Genomic DNA, 20,039 nt, shown 5'->3' on the forward strand with positions numbered 1-20,039 from the left:
ACAGCAGCAAACAAGAAATAGTGACCACCACCACCATCACCACCACTATCACCCACTGCTGGTCCTGCAGGAAGTGTAGGGAGATAGAGAATGGGGTTTTGCCTGTTTGCCATGTGCTATTCACCAGTTCTTTATGTGGTCAGTAGGGACATCTGTAAAAAAGAAAAAACTAAAATACCAACATCAAAAAAAAAACCAAACACTAACTCTGTGCTCTCATGTCCTTTCCTTTCCAACTGTTTCAGCTTCAGAGGAGACAGGGATCATGACAGCAGCTGTTCGATCTCTTACGGCTACTTCTCACCAGAAACAACTCATTAGGCACAATGCCTCATAGTCTGGTGGTATCTTGAGGGCTAGCTTCACCGAGGGAGGATGAACAAGAAGCTGAGAGTGACCCCAGACTACAGTCATGGGGTGTAGTCCCACCATATCTGAACTTAGTGAGCAAAGCTGAGTGATGGTGATGAGGTACATTGACAGTCATAGGCAAGGCAAGTGATGAACTAGGTCCATGGGCCATCCAGTTCAGTCAGGAGCAAAAGGAGACTAGGCCAAGAAGGGACAGGAGACACATCACCTACTGTGTGGTTTCAAGGCCTATTGAGAAAACAAGGCTGGAGACAAAAGAAGAGACAGGCACACCATCCACACCACTCAATCCATGACCCATGATGACTGAACGCCCAAGTCTGAGCTTGAGGGCTGTCCCCAGAGCCCTGGTCACAGTGTGCAGATAGGGGTCATGGGTGAGGCTGCTCCATGCACTCCTGCCTTCAAGATTAACACGAAGCCGGTTTCTGCAGCCTCTGACTGAAAGGAAGGACTGTATACATGACATCTGAGGGGATACACAGATGATGTGCCAAAGGTTCAGTATCAAGGATGGTTTATATTTACAAATTTTACTGTCCCGATAGGAATGTATGAAAAATTACAGATAACTGAAAGCAGTTTTCCCCAAGAAAACATAGATAAAAATATAGATATAAGAGCAGTTTTTCCTAGTTATGTACACACATTTCTGTCAAACATTGTTTGTTTTTTTTTTCCCCCACTTTAACCACTCTGAAGTGCTCTTTCCTGTATTTGCTCCTCCAACTCATATCAGCCTTTCCATTCCAGTGCAATCTCCACTCAACTCTATCTTAAAATGCGGGAAGCAGTGCTGTGCCTCCAGCAATCACCATCCCAAGTGCTACAAAACTCTCTCAACAATACATGCAATACACCTATATGTGTTTCTTAGGTACTTTGCTATTGTTTCTCACAGCCTTGCAGGGCAAACGTAAGGGAAGAGAGACTTACCTGCAAGTGAAAACAGTCCTGGAAGTTCAGAGATGGGAAAACAGTGAGGAGGTATGACACTAGCAAGGAACAGCAAACCTAACAGAAGATAACATCTTCTGAACCAATCCTTCCATATAAGCAGTCCTGGCCTTGTCTACCACTGCTTTACCACTTCTAAAAATGTCCTGCTTCATTGCTGCCAGTGCCTGCAGGAGTTGCTGTGTAAAGCGCTGGTCCCTACCAGTTTCCCAGGCACAGCCATTATGTGTGCACACCATTCTGAATGAGAGATGCTCATTTCCCTTTTACCTGGGATTGCCTTGCTTTGGAACAACTTACAAGCATGGATCAAAGTTTGAAAATAGGAATTGCATACTTTTCTGCATGTCTGAGGAAAAATCCAAGCCCAATGGTTTCATTTCATACGTTTAATTAGACCATGAAGAAAAATAATATGGATGCAGAAAAACAACAGCATTCTACAATGCACTGATTTTTATCACATAAAACTGCAACAATTATTAAATTATCAATTAAAAATCATACTCCTAGATTTTCTTTTTGGTCAAATAGCTTAAAAATAAAAAAGTACACAAAGTTCTTATCAATGCTCAGCCAACAGTTGCAACACACTGGCCTCTACCCGAACTCAATGTAGCTCTAATTTCAAAGCCTGCTTAGAACTCTACAAATACCGACATTATTAAGCATAGCAGGCACACTGAACACTCAAATGGAGCCAGCATGCTTTATGTGAAACTCAGGCACTACAGTCCCTCCCGTTTTTCCCAGGCTATGCTTACCTGTTCTCCAGAACAGGACTTTCCTGTCACACTTCTTCTGACAGAGAGGTGCTTCTTTGCTCTCTCATCCTCCGACTGCTGCTTTTTATTTCCCAATCACTTTCCCTATTTACCAACTGCAATGGAGGCTAAGCACATAGCTTCTTTGTTTCAAGTCCCCGACTGGCACCTTACCGCTCACAGCTCCGCGGGCACCTTCCCAATTGCCGGAGGGAAGACATGGCAGCTGGACTGAAATCCCAGCAGGGCTCTCCTGCCCGTGTACGGAGGTGAACAAGAACCCACCACTGCTGACTGTGCTGGGGGCGGGCACGGGGCTCCTGCCTGACTGCACCGCCTTGTGCCGTTTTAAAGAGACTGTAACCGAGCTTTCTTTAAACTGGCAGCATAGAAGGAATTTGCAAGTATTGCCTACTTCCCCATAAAGCAGTACAGAGATCATTCACAAAATTAACCAAGAGCAGATACTAAAAGCTCCGTCTCATAAGATTACAGGCACGCAGTGGAAAATCTTTGACTGCCAATGCCCTTCACAGAGACTTTTTGGATCTTCTGGCATCTTTTTCAATGCATTTTGTTACAGATTGCACATGCTGATTGACACTGTAGAAACATCACCATGTTAAAAAAAAAAAATTATCTGCTATCAGCAGTGGCTGTAAGGATACACCCTAAATGAACAAGGCCGAAGAGTGTAACTGCTTAACTATTAAATGTTTAGCATACTCCAAAAATTAGACAAAACTTTCAAAACAGTTTCTCAGCATCACCCAAAAGCTTCCATTAGTAACATTTGGATTTCAACAGTATCCAGCTATATCCACCAGCAAAAAGAAATGCTCAGCAGCCTTGAATGAGTGAAACAGCAACAGCTCATTTTTCATGCAGCTATGAGGCTGCACAATCAAGAGCACAGTCCTAGAAGGACAACCTTCACAAGTCTTCACAGCTATTATTTTCTTCCACTCTATCTTAAAGAGCCTTTTAAGGAGGAGGTTATGACACCCAGTTTAGCACTAATAATCACTGTGTTTCATGCATCACTTTTCTTTTTATTGCTCTCACCCAAACACTTTTAATTTCTCCTGAAAACCGGAGTCTAAAGATATGCACTGTGCACTGAGGCTCTTCATTCCAAGCACAGTTTTTTAACCAAATTATCATTAAAATTTATGTCAGATGGCAGACACATCAAAATCTTGACACAAATCAATTCTCGATACAAACAAAGCAATTCCCTTCAGCCTGTAAAACACATACTTTCCAGAGTTAAATTTGCAGAATGCTTTTTTACCTAAAAGTTATAGAGCTTAGGCTTCTAGATAACAAATAACATGTCATCCCTGGACAGGATTTTCTGTAAGAGGTAAAGGGAAAAGAAGGAATAAGCCTGTGAACACACTGGGCACACCTGTGTTCTGCTCTGTGCTCAGAAGTCAGTCAGTGCTTGGCACAGATACTGATTTTTCCACTGTGAGTTCTCTTTTCCTGCCTCCAAAGCAACATATTTTAGTGCTACCTACAAAAGGTACATACAGTAAATCAAAGTTTGTGCACCAGCAAAGAACACTATTTAGTTATCTTCTCTGCTCCCCTCCCAAAGTTGCTCTTAACTGCTGAGTGAGGTCATTCTCTGCTAGTTTGCCATAATCTGTTTTACATTCTGGATACTCGCTCTCATACCCCAGAGGAACTGGGGAATGGACAGGGAGTAAAAGCTGGATATAAGACACCTCCTCAGCACAAATATCCCAGATCAATTACCTATATAGATCCATTGCATTAAAAGCCTCCTGTTGCTGAGCCCTTCCTAAAAGCTCCCTTGAGCACACAGTCCAACTGTATATAACTATGGGATAAGTTAAAAACAGGAGGCAGAAGAAGATGTGATGGGAACAGGAAAAAACAAGAACTCTAAACATGAGGGGTTTGCCTAAGAAAAAGCACACAGGTTCGAAGAAACAATCATAAACACAGCAACATCTATTACAACCAGGTTGGAATGACAGATTTCTGATATTTGATCTACAAATCGTTGAGAAGACTTGGCTACTGCAGTCAATCCAAACATGCCAAAGTCTTCTATGGCAAAGTTTTTCTTAGCATCAACTGGAAAGCTCAGAGCGCTGGCTCATCTTGCAGCTACTAGGTGTACCTTTTGATACTTGGAAGACATACTTGATGAGGAAGAGAAAGCTACAAAGGGACCCCTCAGAGCCTTACACATAAGTTCAAGTGTTCTTTGTATTTCTTTCCTGCAGAGTACTCTTGAGCACTCTTATATCAGTTTAGAGTTGAAATCTGTTTTTTCCCCTTTCAGATATGCTTCCATTCCCTCAACACACTGTCAAAATTATTACTTTGACAAGAAACTTGCAATGTATCACCACAGGGTTAATTTCCTTTTACCTTCTACTATAGGAGTGCAGAGTGCTCAGCTTGGCTCAAAGGGCATGAATAATGTAAGAGGACTCCACTAGGAGGACCATTAATGCCTCAGAAAGGCTTCTATGATTCTCTCACCAGTTCTCATTTGCCATATCTTTCATTTCCATTAAACGTTATAGCACCAGCACTAAATCAAACCCAAGGCTCTCTCTCAGCTAGCAGCTCCCCATGGGCGGTGCCACCGACAGACTGCAGGGACTGAGGAGTCAGAGGGGTCAGGAGGGGAGCTCTCTGCAGACCCTAGTAAGCCTGCCAGCTTACCCAGCTGACCCCAACAAGCATTGCCAAAGGAGGCAGAAGCTGTCACAGCCGCAGTCCCATTCCTCCACTCATCTCACAGCCCAAACAGCAGAGTGTAGGCTTTGAGAATGGAATGAGCTACTTCCCTTCATTGCAAAGCACTGTGAAGGAAATTTGCCTATATAGCCTACCACCTCTTACGTCATGGCTACTAACAGCAGATCTTCAGCTTGCATTCAGAATGGGCATCCAGCTGGGCCTACGACTAACACTTCTTTGAAAACAAACAGACAAACAGCCCTTCCTGCACTGCACGCTACATGCACAGCGACTGACATCATTACAAAGCTATGCCCTCCACACGGCCTGCTCCCCGTTGCTCCTCAGCTTTTCAAATGTTTGCCTTCAGCAATGAAATATTACGTCCTTCATTTAAAGAAATTCCCTTCCCTCCCCGTCTTTGAATTACATAAAGACTCAAAAATGCAAGAAATAGTTTTAAAACTTGGAAAAAGTACTCATTTCTTTCAAGAATGGCTGAGATCCAACTGAACTATTCATCTCGTAATACGACATGGCCATTGACCTTAATACATGACTCATTTCATATTAAGTTTGGGAAAATTTGACAATAAAATGGGTTGCGGTTACAAGAAAATCCAGCCAGGTGCACGCAGCAGAGGGAAATGGTGAGTCTAAATGTTATCAGATGAGCCACAAACTTGATACATCACACATCTATGAAATTACATATCGTTCTTAATTGGATATTCCAAATCAAATCAGGAAAACACAACCAGAATTACAGGAAATACTAGGATCTTGGGCAAATTGCCTTCAGTGTCTGTTCTCAGTTATGCTATCTGTAAAATACGATCAATAAATGTAACCATTAAGTAAATGTAAAATGTGATTAGTCTAATTCTTTAGCAGAAAAAATTAGGCAGTGACTTGTTTAGAGGGTTTTTTTTTTCTTTTCTTTTTTTTTGCTTTGCACTATATTACAACTATAACACAATTTCCAAATGCTGAAGAGGCTGTAAAATGGAAGCTGGAAAAATGCATTACAAGCACAGAAACTGAACAGAGAAAAAATCCTTAGATTTGCATATACACAATTATGTCTGGGATTAGCTTTTTCTACATATGCAAAATGAAGTAATAAAATATATAAAAGCAAATGGTGAGGTCTTCAGGAGGAATGTCTTTACTCACAGTTGTGATCCTAACTCTGCATATGGAAAAAGCCATCTTCTATACTGGAATTACCAGTTACTTTGGCACAGACTATATAACAGGAGTTTTGAGTGAGGCTGCAAGTAGGCACAAAAGAGCAATGTAAGGGAAAGATGGGAAATCACAACTATTTCCTATGTCGATAGAACAATTTTAACAGAAAATGAAAGAGGAAAGGCATGAAGAGCAATGAAGAGTCTAAGATTGGCTAGAAAAGATTACATAAAAGTAGTCCAAAGCTGAGGTTTGAAACACTTTGCATCTCCAGAGGCTCCTGTTCCAACCTTTAGAGGGTTAACTCAAACCTTCTTCAAGCTACATAAACAGAGTTCCACTGAATGAAGTACACAACTAGACTATATCAAACATTAGAAACTGTACTGCAAGACAACTGTTGAAGTATAAAATGTCCTGTAGCTCTTTAAACTATACATTTGCTTTGGTCATAATATTAACCTAATCTGTTTTCCCAATATCAATCATGGTTGTGCGAAGTGCTCTGAAATAAAAGATGCTATATAAGTGCAAAACATTAATGCAACACACTCAACTTAATTTGGACATGCTATAGCAGGATGGCTCCTTTATTGAGACATCTGTTAGGAAACTGATTTGGCCAAATCACAGTGAGTGATAATGAGCACTGTTTAATCAAGCCAGTATTAACATAAATTTTAACTTGTGTCAAGCAGCTTAATGGTAAATTACTGAATGTTAAACAGTCATGGAATTTTACACCCTGGTCTTTTAATGAACAAGTTCTCAAGTAAAGTAAAATGTGTGGTTTTTTCAGTGTGCTGTCAGAAAGAGCCACATATAATCAGAAACAGATCTGAAATCAAGTGATGCAAGACTTGATACCATTTTTAAAAGGTTCAGTACTGAAACGGCCTTCATTTTCAAACTAAATATGAGATCTTTAACAAGAAACGTATATCTAGATGTGTTTATAACTAGAAATTAATACAAGATATTAATATATTAATTAATTAATACATTAATTTCTGTCTATAAATATATGGCATTTGTGACGTGCATGCTCAACATGGAACAGCTTTTTACATTTTATATGGACAAGATTCAGTAAATTTCTGGCCTTATCACTGTGAAAATGGCTACAAACATTGTGCCTTTCCATGATAACCCCGGATCATGTCATTTCAACCAATAGAAACTGATATTGGTAATCAAATAACAATTCTTTCTCACAAAAATAAAACTTCTGGCATCCTAACTAGTAGGAACCAAAATGCTAATGGTAGAGAGTCACCACGCTGTGATATCAAACAGAAGTCTTTCCTGTAAAAGCCAAATAATGACAAGATACTGCTTTAGGTATTCACTTCTAAAGGAAGGCAAATTCCAGAATCCAATATTAATTATATACTTGACTTGTATGGTATTAAGTCATATGCTGTTTCTGTTCTCACCCCTTTTAAACAATAACAAGGGGCAAATAACTGACCTATGGAAATACTTTATAAATTGAAAGCTCCCTAGTCTTTTAGGCAGCAGAAAATGTTCAGACTGGCATGTGAACTTGAGTTTGAAAGAGTCTTGCTATCACAGGAGGTGCCATGCTTTAACATAAGAAAAGAGGTAGCATAATGTTTATTTCCTATTTCAGTGGAGCGATTAAACACAGCATTTCCCTTCTCCACAATACTATGATAAATACTTCGACAGAAGAGTAGGTTTCTTCATGTAACATGCACACAAGAAGTGTCTATGAGCAGCTGCACAGAAGAACGTACATCTGGTTTTGTACTGTGCACATGCATGAAGTGGACGTGGGTCCTGCATGATTACAAAAGCATGTGCAAAGAGTAAAAATGTTGGCTGCTAATGTCACAGTTCCAGGACTTCCATTCACAGGGCTTAGAACGAGCCAACATTTTCAACACAATCATTTCAGTAACACTGAAACCCACAATTAAGTAGGACTCATTTGTTCCACTGTCACTCCATAACCACAGCAGCTTCAGTGATGGTCACATTCTCCCTACCCCTCTCATGACCTATGCCAGCACAAATCTCAATAGAGAACAAGAAGGCCAAGCTTTTCCACAGGTCTAATTCTCAAAGCAACAGCCATCTTTGGGGGGGAGGAGAGGGGAAAGTGTGCTGTTGCTGTGGAAACAGAGCACAAAAATACTACTAATAGATCATGCAGCTCTGGGAGGATCAAGCACACTGGCAAACAGATATTGGAACTTCCTCTGACATGTGGGAAGGGTTAGGACAGGGAACAGACTCAGTTGTGTCCATCATCTTCCAGAATTTAGGGAATCTGTACCAGCTTTTCAAAAGTAAGACTCCTCACTACTCTAGGTAGGAAAGGTACCTTGTTTTTGAAAATGTTTACTCAAGTTTGGAACTGGGAAGAGGATAAATTGCAGTTTGCTTAAATTTTTGGTAGGCATATTAATAACAGAATCCAGAACACAGTGTTTGACAGAGGACTACTGAAACACATGGACCTGCCCCAAGAGTTCACAGGCTGAATTCAGAAGTGATGCTGGTGAATGGTAAAAGAGACAACTAGCCTACATCCTGGCAGAGTTCTTCTGTTCCTCATTCTCTAGAAGATGAAAAGGAATAAATAGAATGCAATCATATAATTAAAGACTGCATGATAATTAACATATAAAAATGTCTGAAGTAAGACCACATAGGCAACATCAATATGAAACATCTCTTAACTTTTGAATTACTAGACTTTAAAGCTACTTTTGTGCTTAAAGGTAGTTCTGTTCCTCTTCCCATTCCCTTTGAGATCCCTAAACTGCATAACCTGTTCATACTCAGAACTACACATGCTCACAGTCTGTGGTTTAGTCAGACAGAACTGTAGTTAAACATAGCATTAATGAGAACATCACATACATAAAAGCCAGCTCCAGGTTTTCAAAATAAAAGGAACTGCCAAGTGCAAACACTGTAACTACTCATACTATCAAAGATCAGGCAAAACCAGTAACCAGTAGCTGTCTGATACTCCAAAATACTGGGATATTTTAAACCTCAGACAGAGATATCAGAGGATTCCAAGAGGTTAGAAATGTGTTTAGCTTATCTATGCTACAATGCTACCAGGCATTAATTCCCTCAACTCTGAATCTTCCTGCCTTCCTTCTTATCCCCATAAAACATCTCATATTAAAAGAAACTAGACACTGGCAAGCTAGAAGAACGATTTATTTTACAAGGGTGTTGTGAAGCTTAATTCATATTTGTAAAGCCCTTTGTATTGTGCCTTTCATCTACTGTGGGAACCTCACGGTATTATCAATAAGGTCTTTTCTACAGTAGAAAGGCTTTGCTAAAATAGCTATACTAACAAATCTGCCTAGTTGAGATGTGGTTTACACAGGCAAAGTGGTTATTTTGCCAGAACAGCTAATACCAGTTCCCTGAAAAAAATATATTTGACTGCAGCAGCACATTTTCAGTTGAATCAAACTGGGTAGGATATTGTATGTCAATGAAGGTAATTTCTGCAGAATCTAAACAAATCACAGTTAATGCTGGCAAAGCCCTGAACAGTAACTCTGGTCAGTGCATTTTGGAGACTGCAGATAAAGGATGTGCATTTATCACGTCCACAATACAAATTCTCTGCATTCATTTATCCATGTATATTAGCTAGAAGCAACAGGGCCCTCAGTGAAGAAACCCCGTTAGCAGCAGTGTACTTGACTTACGGGGCTTTTTGGTTTTTTTTCTTATTACAAAATAATTTGGGGGTTATTGTTTTTCCTCTTAGTAGCAAGAAGCTAAAGAAATAAAAAGCATTAAGATTAAGCCATGGTCAGTTATATTCTGCCAGATGGAAAAGAACAGAATATTAACGGAGCCAGAATGAAGGCCTAGAAATGATTTTTATGACTGTAAGGAACAGGCTGCAGTACGAGAAATCAGCTTATGTCACAGTCATTTCCTAAGCATGTTATTATTACTATCTTCTCTTCAAAACCCCAACTTCCTCATGCAAGTTAGAGCAATGTGAAGTGTCCAGTTGTAATTTGTCCCCTAATAAAGTTGGAGAGGTGACATCACGTCAAGTTCCCAAATAATCAGTAACCATTTTCTTCCTAGACATGTTTAGTCTCACCCTGAGTCTGCAGTAGCACCAGTAGAGTGTTTACACATTGCCTTTCAGTATTCCCACATCTTGCTGGAAGTCTGCAGACATTCTTATTGCCTAAGGGTTTGCTTACAGAAGGAAAGGAAGCTCACCTTTCTCACATCTCTGGAAGGCTTCTTCCCTATAGATCATGATTTTTTTTTTCAGTGATGTGTCCATATGCATCTGCAGTACCAGTCTTCCAGCACTCACATGCACAATGGTGTAACACAACGTGGTAGAGCCATATTTCATATTTCAGATCAGAAACTAGCTAAATGTTTTCACAAAAACTGATTCCATTCAGACATGCTTGAATGGAATTGAACGAAGCTCATAATCCAAAGACAGAAATTGCTACAGTGAAGAAAAGTAAGTTACTTAACAATATGGAAAATGTTTTCCATATGAAAAAGATGGGTTTCATTAACAAGATTTGTGCAGTATTCAATTGCTTTCCATTGAAAGGTAAAGAGAAATCTACTTTAAAGCAAAACACAAAAGTCCACCTTCTCTGCAATTAAGACAAATTAGCTACAATAAATTAGTCAGCAATGTATTATTTACCACATTAGCAGTATAGAACCCACAGCCCACAGAATTACTCGATACGCTGTTTTACCTAAGAATTATTTATGTGACATCTCTCAAACAATAAGCATAATAATAAGAAGTCATTTCTAATTGTTACATGTTCTCCACAACTTTCACTCAGTCACTGAAGTATTTGTCTATATAGGATGCAGAATAGCACTGACTGAAAAATCAGACTTGTCATTTCTGGCCTAGGCTCAAAAAGAACAAGTTTCAAATGAGCGCCAAATGACAAAAAAGCTGTGCAGCTAGCTAAGCAATATACCAAGCTGCAGTACTAAAATGTTGGGCTTACTTGCTTTCAGTTAAGAAGCATTTTCTTGTCATGAGAGCATAAAATAAAAGCTAGATCATGTTTCCTTTTCCCATTAGCATACATTTTGCATGTAAGCAGCTGCTCCTAATCAATTGAGAGTTAGATATTAACACTTTACATGACGTGCAAATTTATGTCACGGCCCACTTTCAAAAACTATAAAAGCATTCTCCCCACTAGCTCCGTGTCATAGGTCAGAGCACTCTCCATTTGGCCTATCCACAGCATGGCAGCAATGTTATCCCTCCATCCTCCACAGCCTCTTCCTCTGATACTACCAAAAGATCTACATGAAGATCAAATACAGAAGAAAGCGTTACCCAGTAACTACGCTTTCAGCTGAGGTTCATTCTTGCCTTTAGAATACTCAGCAGAAAAAATTAAGGTTATCCACCTTTAAAAGGAAGGCTATCCTTCCCCACTGTTTCTTCCTGTTCCAGTTAGTTCTGTTTCAGTTCATGTCATGGAGCTGTACCTAAAACAATGGAGGAAAAGATTAACAGCAGAGGCTGAGGCCAGGCTTCCCAGTGGAAGGTCACCTACTCAGAAATGTCCCACCACCACTGACAGATATCCCCCATTTATCATTCTCATGTTCAAATACACTTCAAGGCCAACTCCGTTTCTTCCAGTTTTGTATGCTAGAAAGGGAATATGCCTACATGTTAAGGGCTCTTCTTGCTCTCACTTTTCTTAAGTTTAACAACCACTCCAAAGTTTCTGCAAGGGTAGAATTGAAATTTCCAGAGTAGAAATGACAGTTACTTGATATTATCAGCAGTACTATTCTCTACTGAGGTATGAAGCTGCAATCACAAGAGAAATGCAGAGTTACATGATGAGCCCAGTTCACTAGAGATGAAGTACAGACCTAGAGCTCCCTGCAAGCATGATTTTATGGCAAATAAACAACACAATTTGGAAAAAAAAAAACCACAACTGAAGATGTATTCATTTTGCACAAAGGGCTGCAGTACAACCCAAAACTGAGAATTTCTTGCATATTAACCAGAGTTTTAGAAGTCAACCATTAATACACTTTTTTTTTCTTTTTGAAGTAAAACACAAACTGAATGGGGGACTGATCAGCAAGTCTAGATATTCATCTGCGTGCACTATTTCTTTGATTGTAAAATAGCGGCTTCAAATGCAGCTGCATCTATTTTACTGTTCATTTCTTCATCTATCTTTGAAGGGAAGGCAGTAGATCAGTCTCTGATTACACATAAAGTATCTAAGACAAATCAGTAGTCCTAACTGGTGAAAATATATATACAATATTTTGGAAAACAGAGGCCTTTTGGCCTCTAAAAACAGCACTGAGATTCCATTTGCCCTCATCTATTAAACAGCATATACTTATATGCTGGTTCGTAACTTCTTCTGCAAAGGCAGAGAGCAGCTACTCCATAGCTGAAAGTTGATCAGAAAAATGTTATCTTTAGATGAAACATGCAAAACATTTTAATGCAGGTGTCAGCTTTAGCAAAACATCAGCACTTCCAACATTCGTTTACACACACTTTATTTAAAAACAATTACTCAATAAGATCTTTTTCTTGAAAAAGCTGTGAAACAAGTAGTTGGAGACTAAAATAGTATGGAATGTGTCACATCTCTCCTGTCTCCCTGGGATATAGATTAAAGCCAGCACCTCACACAAGACTACTAAAATGTATCTCCAAACCAGTAAACAAACCCAAAGTATGGAAATCTGCAATATGACCTTATAATAGCTCATTCTGAATTAATTTTAGAGTCAAAAGATGCAAAGAGGTGAAGAAAAAAAATCAGTCTCATATAGTCTTCTGAATGCCTCTATTGTCTCTTTCGTCACACTAAAGTTCGCTCTGTTGTTGTTTTCATCTTTCCTTTCAAAATAGCCTCCTGCAGTTCTAAGCTAAAGATCTTCTTGGAGCTTCTATGCGACAGCTGTAGTATCTTAGCCATCTGTTTAATTTATATTTGCTAATGCAGCTCCTGCTGTTTTCAACTGACAGCTTTCTTCTCTCTTATTACCCCCACACGGGAATCATTGAACTTGCCAAAGTTTTCCTGTAGTCTTACATGTCAAATCAAGTCTGGTGACAAAAGGTGATGAATGAGGCTCCTACACACCTCCCTTTCATTTTATTAAAAACATGAAAATTTCAAAAGAGGTTTTATATTAGTTCTTTAAAGAAAAATTATAAAGAAAAAGAAAGGAACGGGCACAGAAACAGAAGGAGACAGTAAAGAGAAATCATAGCCCCTTCCAGTCAACATAGTAATTCTGTGGGAAGGTTGAGACTGGAGGATCTCCAAGATACCATCTGAAGCAGAATATTCCTTACCCACTCACTAAAGCCACAATTCAACCCCTTCAGTCATGTATACGCACCTACCAAGCTAATGGCTTGGCTGACAACTGACTTCCCCTCACTTGCAACAAGAATCATAGAACATTCTGAGATGAAAGGGACCCACAAGGATCATCAAGTCCAACTCCTGACTTCAGCACTCTGCAGGTGAAAAGAATTCACAAGTCAAGGGGAAGTGATGGAGAGCCAAAGCCCACATGCTGCAATGCCAGTAGTTACTGCCATCCTATAAAACCTTCTGCAGAAAGGTGTGGGGGCTGCACCCTGTTCTTATTAAGAGACACTGGATAAAGACACAAATCATCTCCTGAAACAGTAAACATCCTTATACAGTAAGCACAGACGCTACTGTCCCTGCAACTCCTCTAGAGCATGGTAACAGGAAGATTAAGGAGTCTATCCATGCTGAAAAGTGACATCAGGTTTAACACAAAACTTCAAAATTTAACGTAGATAATCCTGTTCTGCTAAAAATCACATTAGCTGAATCACGGTGAACTCTGCAATGCCTATCCCTAATGATGGAACACCACACTAAGTGATGACTAACCCCAATCCAGAAACAGGTAGACACATCAAACACAAGGAGCTGCACAAAAAGCCAACCCTGAAGTGTGACCTCTCACTGCTTCTAAATTTCCCCTTTTGAAGCAAACTGATTAACTGGTGAGGTACACAGAAACATGAAATGGGCAAATCCCAAAGGCCTGGAAGACGTATGCTTTCTCATACCAGACAAGGTCCATCACAGCAGCTGATAAGAAGCTTGCAGGGAATACATGGAAGACATCAAGTCATAATCTCTTGTCACCACCCCTGTTCTCAGAAGATGATGAGAAATTAAATCCATTGTTCTAACATGACACTCCAGGAGCTGACTCCAACAATCATGAAGAATGCTTTAACTCTTTCACTGTGCTAAGACTTTCTGTTTTAGTTGTCTTCATCTACTCTAAGCTAGCTAGACTACATAGGGGAACAGAAGAAGAGAGAAGTCAGATTAGGAAGGAAAGAATTAAGACATCTGGAGAACGAAGACACAAACATGCCAGAAGTTTTTCTATTCTGGCGATACGTTGCGAATTTTCATTCCAAAATTCAATCTTTCAATGATGTGCATGACTTAGTGTTTTGTTTCACAACAGCCTCAGAATCATTCCCACATGCCTTGAATAGAGCAGGACTTTATCCAGCATTACAGATCTACTACTCTGTAATTTAAGAAAGGCCTGGGTAAGTACATGATGCACTCATGCTTGGGAAGAATACAAATATCAGTGCAACAAATGGGAAGGAATTTGTGATAGTTCCCTATCTTGTGCAGAGTCATCCCACAAAAGTTTGAAGAATAAAGTAACTCGAAACTTTTTCTTTTGAAAGTACAGGAAGCTACTGCCAAAAATAACTACTGGTGCACTCTGGAGAAGCTTACTGCTTCATTTTTGTACCCTTACTTCTTGAAAAACTGTGTACAAAAGAAAAGCATATTATACCAAACAGAAAGGCTAAAAAGGCTAAAATCTAAAACAACCTAAGGCCTAATATACTAACAGCTACATCACACATGAAGTTGTTACAGTTATTCCTACGCAGGAGATCTTGTCCAAGAGCTAGACAAGTTGACTTCAATTTTCTCTCTGTATATCAGTCTTGCCATCTATATATGGAAGTAAAGTCTGATGCACTTCAGTACTATCATACAGCACTACAGATATACAGCACAGATTCTATGATTTATGATACAGTGACAACACCAAGAAAAAAAAAAAATCACCTCACAGATAACACAGACCTGAAAACATGAAGAGTCACTACTCAGCATCTATTGATTACTTGTATTTTATAGCATTCCATAAACAGCAATCAAGAAAGCAGAAAGGCAATACTCTACAATAACGTAGAAACAGATTAATGTCCTAAGTCACAGAAAAGTACTCTTTTGACTTTTATAAACATACTGAACAAACAACTCACAACATAGGAATTCTGTCCCACTATCTGCCTACCATGCTACTCAGGCCAAAATTAATTTTGACACCAATTCTCCCTTACCTCAACATGCGTATGCAACAGTCTAAGAAGAGCTGTGTTATATCCGATGCAGACTGAGTGAAAGCACCGCCAACCTGGGGAGAGAGAAGAAACATCACGTAAATATGAGTACCTGACAGTGTATGGCAGCAGCATCTTCTGAACGTTCTCTGGCCATGGTATCTGATCCACTTCAAGATCTACATTACTGCAGTTTCCAGTTCAGGAAATTACAGTGAAGCAGATCTGATTCTGGTGCTTCGACTTTAATTCGCTTTTGCATGCTTGCTAGATCCCCAGAGGATGCAAAAAAGCATTTGTGACTCTATGGGCCAGAGGAATAACTTGATCAACCAGAAATTATCCAAAACTACAAACATAAAAATTGAAGAACTGTAGGTCAGGCAAAATATCCTACTTATTTTTCAGCCAGATTTTTTCGTTTTCCTTCTTCTTTCTGTGTTAACCACTACTTCGACTATCCTTTGTCCACAAGTTCCAGAAGAGAAAAGAACCTCTGCCGTGTGCCACTGCTCAGCCTGGTGCACCACACTGTCCCGCTCAACAGAGAGGATGAGGTGAGAACTGAGAAGACTATGCACTTCCAAATGAAAGCAGAACAGCAGTGAGCAGCAAGATGCTCTCCAAGGTGACCAGAAGGTGCCTTGCCCAGTGCAAAACTTTTAAAAACCTGGCGTAACAATTTTTTCAAAACCAGATATGGAAAACAAAAACTTCAGAGGAAGAAGGCACCGGATTTTACAACCATCAAGAAGAGTTAATTTCCTCTCTGTCAGCTAATACTGCCCAAGGATAGAACAATACTTTTCTACCCATTAGCAGCAAACACAAGAAAATATCTGCACTGCTTCCTGTGAAGGTTATGTTATGGTAAGTACTGTCTCCATACACATCTCCCTTTGGACATCTTTCCACAGTTTGACAACAAAAGCTTATCATAACCTGTGTGGTAGGAAAATCTGACATTGCTTTGTTTTTCACAAAATACATCTGTTATCCAATGTAGGCCTGTAGATGATTTTTTTCTTTTTTTTTTTCCTTTTTTTTTTTTGCATTATTCAAGTGTAGAAGAATTCTGTGGCAGAGCTGAGGATGATCTGTCCTCTCAAACTTTGCAATAAATATTCTGAGCGCTGAACATCTCATGAGAAAACATCTGAACTACACACTTTATTCTTAGTCTGGTCAAACACCACTTGATACATCCTTCAGCCAAGCATTAACGAAGTCAGCTCTCCACTACACAACGGGGGATAGAAGTATCCACATGATTAAAAGACCCTGACCTCAAAATGCCAGTTAGGCAGAGCCTATCTGTGCGCTGCACTTTGCAGTGCTCAGGGTCTGGGAGGTCAATCACCTGGAGTACAGAGCCCCATATGAAAACCCAGCTAACAAACCTCTCAAAGCAGAAAGGGTCACAGACATGTAATATGTTACTCTTTCATCAGTTTTCCCTCCTAGAACTGCTGTCACCATCAGCCCTGCTGCACAGAGTCTTGCAGAGCCAGAGCTGCAGCCCAGACGTGCAAGTTGTGGACTCCAGCTGGCTCCTGTGCATCTAGCTCCTCCAAAACTGCTTCGCCACAGCCCATACGCTGCACAACACAGAGACATCACTCGTAGCTGTGAATAAAGCTGGCAGGGTTTCAGCAGGTCAGTTTATGGCCTGGGGTCTGAGCCATGCATGAACAGATACCCTGCTTCCAGGTCTGAGCCTGGGATTTCTGTATGGGTAACTTGCAACCTGAATAATCTACCCAGGGAAAATAAAGCCTTAGCTGTAAAAATTAAATAGAAGAAAGGCCAATTTTAGTGCCCACGGTTATTCATAGATCAAAAATTCATTCATCATGCTTACAAATGCAATGCATAATGCTACTCATCCACTGTTTGAAATCCTTTTCTCTCAAGTTCTGCCCGTGTGCATTCCTCTTCACTTCCTGGTAACCTAAAGGATTCCCCAAGTGCCACTTCAGTTAAGAGCACACAGATGATAGTCTCCAGGAAATCAGACCTGATTCTCCAGGCTCTCCAACATAGGCAAGCAATTATATACTTAGTTAAGCACAACTGCCCATATACACACAGCATTTCAAAACCAGAGAATTAATACCTCAATACCACCCTGAACTCAGAACTCCCATAATTAGGTCATAGTCTTCCCTCAAAAGGCAATGCTAGTTCATTTTTAGAATAGAGGCAACAGTTTTCAACAAATTCCAAAGATTTTAAAGGTTTTACCTGTCAGAAAACCAAGTTTTGTTGCCCATCTGCACTTTTGGTGCCTAGATTAAAAATAAAAAGGCAAGTACAGCTGTTCACAGCTGATAAGGCCTCCTGCTACCGGCATCTATTTATATCCATGATCCAGAGTAACAAACTAATGTACTCTAAAAACCTAAAATAACTGTTAGATAAAATATGGAAATGGGAAGATGGGACTAGAAGCCATCTTCTTTACTGGATAAATCCCTTCCCTGTAAGCCAAGAAAGAGCAAGTTTGGTGAAGCTCATAGAAGAACTATACTCCTCTTCCTGAAGACAACTGCCAAAGCAGAGGCTGTCAAAATCAATTTCCAAGTTAGTGCATCAAGTCAGTACACTCCTGATGACATCCTGTTGGTTCTCATCTGAGAGTGGGGTGAGCACCTCTGCCAAACCAACTAATGCCTTTTGCCTAAGGTCACTGGTGTGCTGCTCTACGCACAGGCTCTTTGTGCTGCGCAGGAGTGGAGGCACGGCAGGATGGTGTACATGACAGAATGACATACAGGAGCATAGTGTTAGCATTTGGGATTAATCTGATTTGTGGGGTTGTAAAGCACAGGTGGAAACACAAGAAGGAGCTCTGCAATAATAACAAATAGGTCCTGTGGTGTTAGGGTCATGGAGAGCACATACAAGAGAATGAAATAGAGAGGATGGAAAAAAGCCCATGTTAGCTTGGCCCAGAGCTGGTGTTATTCCTGAAGCTGAAACCCAGCCCAATTGAGTCTGAAAACCCCAGTGTAAGAGGGCATCACAACTCACATATATGTATGCAGTTATTAGGCCAAACTGAGATACTGCTTATAGGACTGCAGCTTGTCCTGCATGCATCTGTAAAACAGTACTGCTCAGTGCTCAGTCTGGTATCCCAGAGAGTGCTCCAGAGAAGAGTTAACAGCTGCAGGGTACAGTTTCACAGGAGCATAAGCCTGTCTTGATGGCTACCAGAATAAAAGGTCGGCCCAGATCCCTAGCTATTCACAGCACACTGATCCAAATAACTAATTCACCAAAAAATTATTATCAGTCAGCCAGATTCATGAGTTGATTGAATGCACCCTACAGCTGCCTAATTTCAGAAACTGAAGCAAGACAGAAATGCCAGAACTGTGGGAGACGAGAGCACACTGACCTTTCCAGAAGCATGGTCTGAGACCACCTTTCACAAAATAGCACCTTACTGTACATACAATAGGGGAAGGCAGGGGATATTCAGGCTGCCTAGAGAACATCCTAGACCATCAGACCATGTTTTCTCCAGGCTACTGAATTTTGGGGGGAAAATTCTGGTCATGGATGTGCATTTTATCAGCTCTGTGCTCTCCTGTTTCTTCTACAGTGCTCCAGTGCTGAGAAAAATGCTTTAAGTTTTACTTAAAATAGAAGAAAATAACCCTTTCAATTCTCTCTCTCCCTACTTTTATCCTTTTTGCTCTTCTGACAAATCCAGTCACAGCAAAAGTGCAGCATCCCAGTTAGGGAAAAAGCAATATACCACCAACAAAGAAATAATCAGGCTGGGCAGACCACCGCTCTGGATCATGACTAAAAGAGAGGATTTCATGGTGACAAAACTGAAACAGCCAGCAGCTGGTTTAGAGGCACACACAACACAACCCCATCTGATGACAAAGGGCCTCCCTCATGCTCTACCCTAATTTGACTCCATCACTCACTAGCCTGCTGTTCCATGTCTTCATGGTAAACTGACATCAAACATCTACTCAGAAATCCAGGATTAGAGGGAAAGTATATACATAAAAGAGATTAATCTCATTCTTGTCATGCTTCCTGTGCTATATTTTGTTTCACAGTTTTTCATTTTGATTTTGTGATCCAAATTTGGGTTAGGGCAAGATGACAGCAATTTCAGTTGTCAAGTATAATGCAAAAAGAACAAAATAAAATTTCTCATCTCTGAGAATCCAATGCTTTGCATCTACAGAAAATGCAAATATCAATATTATGTGCATAATGCTTAGCCACAAAAATCAGGCAGAAAATAGATCCCCAACATTGACCAAAGTGATTTTAAGCATAAAGTATGAAACAGAGGGACTGAGACAAAGATTATACACAAAAGCAAACAGAGACTGCCATGTTTTTCCAGTCAAACCCTCGCAAGAGTTGACCAATTATTCCAATTCCCCCATCCCAGAGGAGCAGTGCTACTGCAAACCTGAGCCTTTAACTAGCAGTCACACAGTTTATAGAGCAGCAGCTCTGCCAGGTGAGGGAAATGATCCCTTGCTGTGCTGACCTAGCACAGAAACATGTTTCGTCTCAGCTGGAAATTGTTATTA

General features: G+C 40.2%; 1 protein-coding gene across 6 annotated transcripts in view; it reads right to left on the reverse strand.

Moving 5' to 3' along the window:
- NDST2 (N-deacetylase and N-sulfotransferase 2) overlaps positions 1 to 20,039 on the reverse strand; it is a 110,061-nt gene that overhangs the window by 69,715 nt on the left and 20,307 nt on the right. For 4 of the 6 annotated variants that reach the window (XR_006168708.1, XR_006168706.1, XM_042818009.1 and 1 more), the window contains exon 2: positions 15,466 to 15,539. The gene's annotated coding sequence lies outside the window, so the exon portion shown is untranslated. Of the gene's footprint in view, positions 1 to 2,093; positions 2,258 to 15,465; positions 15,540 to 20,039 lie in introns of those variants that run through there. The other 2 variants (XM_042818010.1, XM_042818008.1) reach the window with 1 other exon arrangement.

Source organism: Centrocercus urophasianus, unplaced genomic scaffold (assembly GCF_019232065.1).
Source record: "Centrocercus urophasianus isolate 14NV4802_14NV808 unplaced genomic scaffold, USGS_Curo_1.0 seq_17, whole genome shotgun sequence".
In the NCBI taxonomy this organism is placed as follows: domain Eukaryota; kingdom Metazoa; phylum Chordata; class Aves; order Galliformes; family Phasianidae; genus Centrocercus; species Centrocercus urophasianus.